The sequence below is a fragment of the Podospora pseudoanserina genome (genome assembly GCF_035222485.1).
Source record: "Podospora pseudoanserina strain CBS 124.78 chromosome 7 map unlocalized CBS124.78p_7, whole genome shotgun sequence".
NCBI lineage: Eukaryota > Fungi > Ascomycota > Sordariomycetes > Sordariales > Podosporaceae > Podospora > Podospora pseudoanserina.
Window position 1 is genome coordinate 1,680,333 of NW_026946671.1, and position 8,319 is coordinate 1,688,651.

Here is an 8,319-nt window from a genome sequence, read left to right on the forward strand (position 1 = left end):
GTATACAATTAATAATATAATTCCGGAGTTTAAATTAATACTATTATAGTACTTAATCCCGGACTATATACGATATTTACGGTAAAAAGTTAAAATATATTATTAAAATATGAAATTTAAAATATTAATTTAATAATGAAGGCTTTATTTATAGTATATTCGATAAAATATTAAAAAAGTAAAAAACGGAAAATAAAAGGAAGTTAAATAAAAGTAAATAGAAAATTATATATTATTAAATTACCCCGCAGTAAGAAAACATTTTTAAATAATATAAATATTTAGAAAACGACTCGCGGCTTTTTATGGAAATTAATAACCTTTAACGGACTATAAATGATACTTTCGAAAGTATTAGTATAAAGCGAAAGTATAGGATAACGACCCGATATTAATTAACGTACATTATCAGCGAGTGACCCATATCAGCGAGTGACCCACCTCCCACCACACCCTAACAAACCATCCTCAATTATACCACATCAACATAAGGAATTAACTATAATTACATCAGAAACAGCTGAATCAGATGCTTCTGCAGCCTCCTGGCAAGTGCGCGCATTATGGCCAGGCTTGCCGCACACACTACAGCACCGAACCTTCGTACGAGCCCCCCCTGCATTACTACTTTCCGGCTGCGTTTCTTGCACTCCCTCCCTATCCACGGCCTTCTGATCCAGTAGATCCTGTGCCTCTTGTACAGTAAGTGACCCTCCAAGCCTTACGCGTGTTTTTTTAGCTCTCCGGCGTTTGCTTAATGCCTCATTGGCCTTACGGAGCGACGAGACCTCTGCACGAAGGAGAGCCACCTGGTGCATTATAGCTATTGTACCCTTAGTAAGCTGGTCTACCGCAGCCAACATTGAAGTCGGAGAGCTATTTTGATGGTTGGCAATGCGAGTCTTAATAAGCGTTGACTGTGAATTGGCTTCTCGAGGGTTGTGTGGTGTTTGGGAGACCCAAGGTTGTGCAGTGCCGGGCCGTGAGTTTGGAGGTGTTGGCGTACGAAGCTTTACATCTAGCTTAAAAGCACCTTCTCTGGATCGTATGGTATAAGGCCAGCACCTGCAAAGCCACCCTGTATATTCTTCTCCGTTATAGAGGCGTAGAAGGCCTCGCGGAAGGCACAGAGGAACTCGAGCTTGCTTACGTGGTTGATATGCATGCGCATCAAGTCCTCGATCTGGCGGCCGTACGCCTGTTTTAGCGGCCCAAAGCAGCCAACATCGAGTGGCTGGAGGAGGTGGGAGGAATGTGGAGGCATGCAGAGCGTGATAATGTTATTCTGCTGGCAGTAGCGCTCGAATTCGGTCGAGTGGTGGCTTTCGTGGCCGTCGAGGATTAACAACCGGTATTTGCCCTTTATACGGGACGCTGTATAATGGTCGAAGTGTTTGATCCAATCTAGGCCTACCGCATTGGTAGTCCAGCCATTATCGGTAGTTGCGATGCGCCAGGTGGACGGTAGGTTGCACTCGGTATACCAGTTAGCAAGGTGGTACTGCGCGGCTAAGATAATGAAAGGAGGGATGGCCCAGCCGAGGGCATTGACTCCCTGGATTACCGTTGCCCATTCGCGGTTGCTAGGCTGGGCCAGTTTCGCCTTGCTAAGGCCGTCTGAGGTCGTAACTACCATACCCGCGAAGATAATACCCATCATAAACCCAGTCTCGTCGAAGTTGTAGATATCGTCATCTACAATACCGTACTTGGCCTTAGTGTTCCGTATAAGCGCGAACCACTCGCTAATGACTTTGGATCCTCGCATTTGGCCCTCTGGTAGTCGTATCTACGCGTAAAGCGCGTACGGAGCTCTGGTTGGCGTTTAACAAATCGATGTACCCAGAGCTTGCCGACAGGGGCGCATCGCGTACGCGTAGCAGTTGGTTGGCCATATCTTCCACACCACGCAATCTGGGTGGAAAAGCTCGCGCACATAGCTCAATAATGTATTGGACAATAGCCTCCTCTTCTGATTGAGTGAGCTTCTTCGAATTAGGTGTTATATCGCGTCGTGCAGGCTTGCCGATGCGGCGACGCCCTAGTGTTTTACGGTCGACTCCGTAAATTTTAGCTGCAGCTCGTTCGCTTAGATTCTCGTCATTTTGAAGAGCTTGGAGGGCTAAGATTATCTGGCTTTCGTTTGAAGTAGTGGGCATTTTGGATGGTAGAGGAAAGTTGTTGTGAAGTGCAAAGATGTCGCGTCGCGTAGAAAGTGGGTCACTCGCTGATATGGGTCACTCGCTGATAATGTACGTTAACGAAGTTACTAATATATAATAAAAAAGTAAGAAAAATAAATACCTTTGAATTGTAACGTATCAAAAAGATATTTAAGCGGTAGTATTAATAAACGAAGGTATAAAAACGAATTTATATATTTATATACTTTAAGGAGTAGAAGCGATACGTATAAAAGATATTTAATTCGCTATATAGAGCCGGACTTTTAATTAATAAGGAAAAGAACGAGTTCGATATATAAAAATAGTATATTTAAAATATTAAATATTATTAAATAAAATTCGTATAGAACTAAGAAAAATAATAGTAATTAACGACTAAGTTACGCTATAATTATAAATATAAATTAGAAAATTCTTAAGGTTTAAAAATTTTTATGAGATATTTATTCGGGGCTATATAACTATTCCGAAGCTATTTAATTATTTAATTAAAAAAGACGTAGAGTTCCGGTAAAAATAAAAGAAATAGGCCTTTTAGGAATTAAAAAAGGTTATTTTAAAGGACCCGGTATATAAAGTATTAAACTTTAATTAATTATTTAAGGTCAAAACTAATATATTAAATTATACGATCGGTAAGTAAGTAGGATAGTAAAATAATGACGGAAAGGTATATTTAATAACTTTCTTTTCGAAAAAGCTAAAGGGGATACGTTAGAGCTACCTTATTTATAATAAAAAGCTATTTATTATTATGAAAATATTCGAGGAATAAAGGCTATATTTTAATAGTATTAGTTACGAAATATAGGTCTATATAAATTATAAGAACTTATAATACTTTACTATTACGAAGGTTCTTAACGCACGATAAATACAATAATTAAAGTTTCTTTCCGAACTTAATTTCTAAATTAATTATAAAAAGGGCTTGGAGAACGTTAAAGTAAATATATTTAGTTAGCGAGCCGATTACTATAAAGATATATTTAGGAAGTTACTATTATTATTTCAAGAGACGTTAAACGGTACTTTTAAATATTTACTATAGTTATGAATAAAGTATCACGTAATATATTATAAATAAATTATTTTTAATAAGTACTGAAGGAAATTAAACGACGATATTATAAAGTAATATTAGTAAGAAAAGTTAAAGCTATAAAATATTTAAAAATATTAATAGGGAAAACTATAATATAGGAATCGAGCGTACGTAAAGCAAAATAATAGGACAATATTAATAATAAATATTTATAGATCGAAGTTCGAAGGATATATAAGTATTATTAAAACTATAGAGAAAGTTAAGTAGTACTTTAATTAATTAAGGATTAGGGACGACGTTAAGGAAATTATTTAATTATATTATATATATTAAAAGATAAAGTTTATAAAGTATAAGCCTTACGGATTTTTAAAACTATTATTAATAGTAAAATAACTATAAAGTTTAATTATAATAAATTTTATTATTAAACTATTAAAGTTAAAGGATATAGTAACCGGCGTTAAATATAATAGTATATTAATAATAATCGATAAGCTTATAAAATAAGTATATTTTTTACTTTATAAAGAAATTTAGTCGGTAAAGTAATAAACGGATATAATATTACAGTATACTATAGAAATATATATATAGTTAAGGGAATTTATTATAGACCATAATATTAAATTCGTATTAAAGTTTTAAAAAATATTAGTAATAAAGCTAGGGGTAATAAATAAAGTATTTTCGGCTTACTATACTTAAATAGATAAACGGAACGGCTCAGTTAAATTTTAAAATAGTATTTATAGAATTATATTGATTTTTAATAAAATAATAAAGTTAAACTATTAATTACAGTATAGTTAATATATAATATATTACTGATAGAAACGATTAAAGTTTCGTTATTCTTTATAAACTTTAAATATAAAGTAGACTTACGGTAGAAACTAAACGTAAAGATATTTAGAGTTAAGGTTAAAATAAATAAATTATATATATTTTATAGTAAATTAAAAAAAAACCAAAATTTACAAGGGAAAGGATATAGAAATATTATAATATTAAAAGGCTCGATGAACCACGCTTTAAGGGGAGGGTTATAGTATTCCTTTTTATATATAATTTATATATTTAAAAACCTAATAAGAAGCTAGACTATAAAAGAGTAGGCTTATTTAAAGTTAAAAGGAAAATATTAGAAACGGTATTTAAATTAAAATTACTTAATATACTATATTTATAATTATATATTTTTTATATTTTATTTCTAAAACCCGTACTATACGTAAGTAGGGTTAATATATAAATTATAACGGAGGATAAAACAGAAGTACAATATAAAGTTTTTTTAAATTTACGGTTTAATAAAAATTGATTAAAGTATTTAGTCAGTTAAATAAAATATTTAATTACAAATAATTTCTAAGAGTTACAAATAAATTTTAATTACTTAAATACGTAAAAAGAGTTCTATTAATAATACTTAAACTAACTAAAACCCAAATAAGTAAACCTAAGGCTTAAAAAACTAATTAGGTTTTTCTAAACCTCGAAGAACTTTAGTAAAAATCGAACCTATACTTCCGACGTAATAATTAACGTACTACGTATTATACTATAAGGTTAGTAAGTATAAAGAAATCCAGGCACAATTAGTATTATACGCCTCTACTACTATAAGAAAGTCGAAAACGTATTACTAGCGAGGGAACTAAAAAGAACCGAGCCCGAGCTATAGTAAAAGAAGTATAATACGGACCCGGAAGAACCTCGACGGGAGTTAAACTTATACCTTCGATATAATAACCGATATACTATATACTATACTACGGAGTTAAAAAGTATAAAGGGACCCAAATATAAATAGTATTATACGTCTTAACTACCTTAAAAAGTAAAAGGCGCGCTACTAGCGGTATCCAACGCGGTTAGGTAGAAAAGACCGGTAGTATTAAGGTCTAGAAGAAGGTCCAAAGGCTAATTAAGGCCTAAAGAAGGATTTAGGAAAGAAAAGCCAGATGGAACGATAGCGGAAAACTCCGCCGTAAGATAGCCCTAGGGATATAAAGGAGTAGGGGTAAGAGAGGGAGCGTCGCTAAACAACGAGGTAGCTTATACGGCTAGCGTAGCCTCCTCCTACTTAATACGCTTTAGCTTTTCGATACTATCGAGGCTACGGGAGACGACTATAGCTATTCGTTTAAACTATATTCGTGTCTATAAACGTAAGCGATTAATTTTTTAATTTAAAGCTACGCATTAGGACTTAACTTCTACTATCTCCGTCTTTAATTAATTATGTTAAGAAATAACTTTATAGAGTTATTAAACGGATAGTTTACGAGCGTTATAAAGAATTAGTTATACTATAAATAAGAAACGTAACGTTTAAAAACGGAAAGGGAAATTTTATAGGAGAAACTACGTTCTTCGTAAAAGGAATAAATATACTTTATAATAAAAGTAAACCGTAAGGTAGTAATAAATAACTTATTACGATCCGCTATTTTCGAGTATAAAGTATTAATACCGAATCGCGCTTTAGTTACGCGGTTAAATATAATAAAGTATAAGAACGGAAAAATTAAAAAACCATTTATAAGTATTAATAAACATAAGAAAGTAAATCAAGCCGATAGGATTTCGGCTTAAGAGGTAGAGCATTATATTACGGCTTAATACTTAGTAAAGCGCGGGGCGTACTACGGACTAATTATTAATATAAGAGTAAGGACTAATCAAAATAAAACTATTAAGATCGAGGATCGATCTAAAAAAACTTACTCCCAAAAGAGATAGTATCGATAGGATCGATAGTCGAGTCTATCAATCTAGGACAGTACCAGGCTTAGCATGGGGTCTATATATACGGAAGAACTGGCTAGTATAAATAAATAGTTCCGCAGTATATAATTTAAGCTTATATTCATGGTATTTTATATTTATATTAAGATATTTCATTATATATTATTTAAATACACCAAACTAATTATTAGAAGTTACTTTCAACCCGTATCCCTTTTAGAGGTTCTGTATAGGGGTTCGTGATACTATAATTAATTACGGAACGACTATAAAGTTTAATTATAGTAAATTTTATTATTAAGTTATTAAAATTAAAAAATATAGTAATTAATATTGAGTACGATAATATTTCAACGGTAATATATAGAGTTACGAAGTAAATATATTTTTTTATTTTATACAAATCTTAGTTAGAAAGTAATGAGTAAATATAATTTAACGATACATTATAATAATATATATATAGTCAGAAGTATTTATCAGACTGTAACACTAAATTTATTTTAAAATTTTAAACAATATTCATAAGGAGGCTTAAGGTAGTAAGTAAAGTATTTTTAACTTACTATTTCTCAATAAACAGTTAAAAGGAATAGTTTAATTAAACTATATAAAAAAATTTATAGAATTATACTAATATCGAATAGAAAAATTAAAATAAATCATTACTAAGAATATAATTAATATATGATATATTATTAATAGTAATAATTAACACCTTATTATGTTTTATACACTTTGAATTATACTTTTTTATTATTTTCCCCTATCTCCTATGTATCAATTTTACTTATTATTAATATAAAATTTAAAAGTAAAACATATAGAGTATATAACCGTAACCGTATCGTATTAAGTAATTTTAATTTAAATACCGTTTTAATATTTTCCTGTAAACTTTAAATAATTTTATTCTTCTATAGTTTAGCTTTTTTCTAAGTTTTTTGATACGTAAATTATATATAATAAAAATTATATTTTCCTCCTTAAAGCAAAACCCTTTATACTTTTTAGTATTATTATATTTCTATATTTTTTCCCTTATAAATTTTACTTCTTTTTTAAACTTACCGTAAACTATATATGATTTATTTACTTTACTTTTAATTATTAGTACCTTTACGCATAGTTTTTACTATAAGTTTACTTTATAATTAAAGTTTATAAAGAACGCTATAATTTTAATTATTTCCGTTAGCAATATACTATATATTAATTATACTATAGGTAATAAATTTACCTAATTCTAAAATTTGAAATTAACTTAATTTTATAATCCTTTTTTATATTTTAGTTAAACCTTTTATTTAACCGTTTAGTTAAGGATAGTAAACCGACAATACTTTACTTATGAATTTAAGTTTCGTTATTCAAGCTCTCTAGAGTTTTGATACGAATTTAACATCGCGGTTCGTAATAAAACTTTTTAACTATATATATATAATTATAATATATTATATATAACATTATCCTTATTAATTACTTCACCGATAAGGTTAATTAATAAAATAAAAAAAGAAAGTATTTCGTAAGCCTATCGATTATTATTAATATATCATTATACTTAATATTAATGACCGTATTGTTTAATTCTATTAATTTAATAATAGAATTTCTTATAATTAAACTTCATAGTCGTTTCGTTATTAATAATAGCTTTAAATATCTATAAAACTTTGTCTTTATAACCCTTACTCTTTTCGTCTATATAATAAGATTAAATAGTGTCCTAAGCGTTATTCATAATTTTTCATCGGTTACGGTGTGAATTTAATGTTCTTTATAGTTTATACGATACTTATATATTTTCCGAACTTCGACCTGCAAGCTTTTATGCTTAATACCGTTATATTACTTAATTTTATATATACTCGATTCTTCTACTATAGTTTTCCTTAACTATTTTAAAATACTTTCTAATTTTAATTCTTTTATTAACATTGTTCCGTAATTTTATTATTTAACTTCATATAATATTTATTAAAAGTACTTTACTTATAACTAATTACGTAATACTTTATTTATAACTAAAATACATATTTATTAATACCGTTCAACGTTTCTTAATATAATAATAGCAATTCCCTAAATATATTTTTATAATAGTTGGCTCGCCAGCTACATCTATTTACCCTAGCGTTTTCCGAACCTATATTTCTTAATTCATATTATTCAAGTATAGCTTTTACTTCTCGAATATTTTAATAGTTTTAACCAACTATTTATTATATATTAAGTAATTTCAATATATATCCTTTCACTTTTTTTTTAAAAAAATGAAAGATTAAGTATAGCTTTCTATTATTATTTCGTTAACTTAATTATCTATTG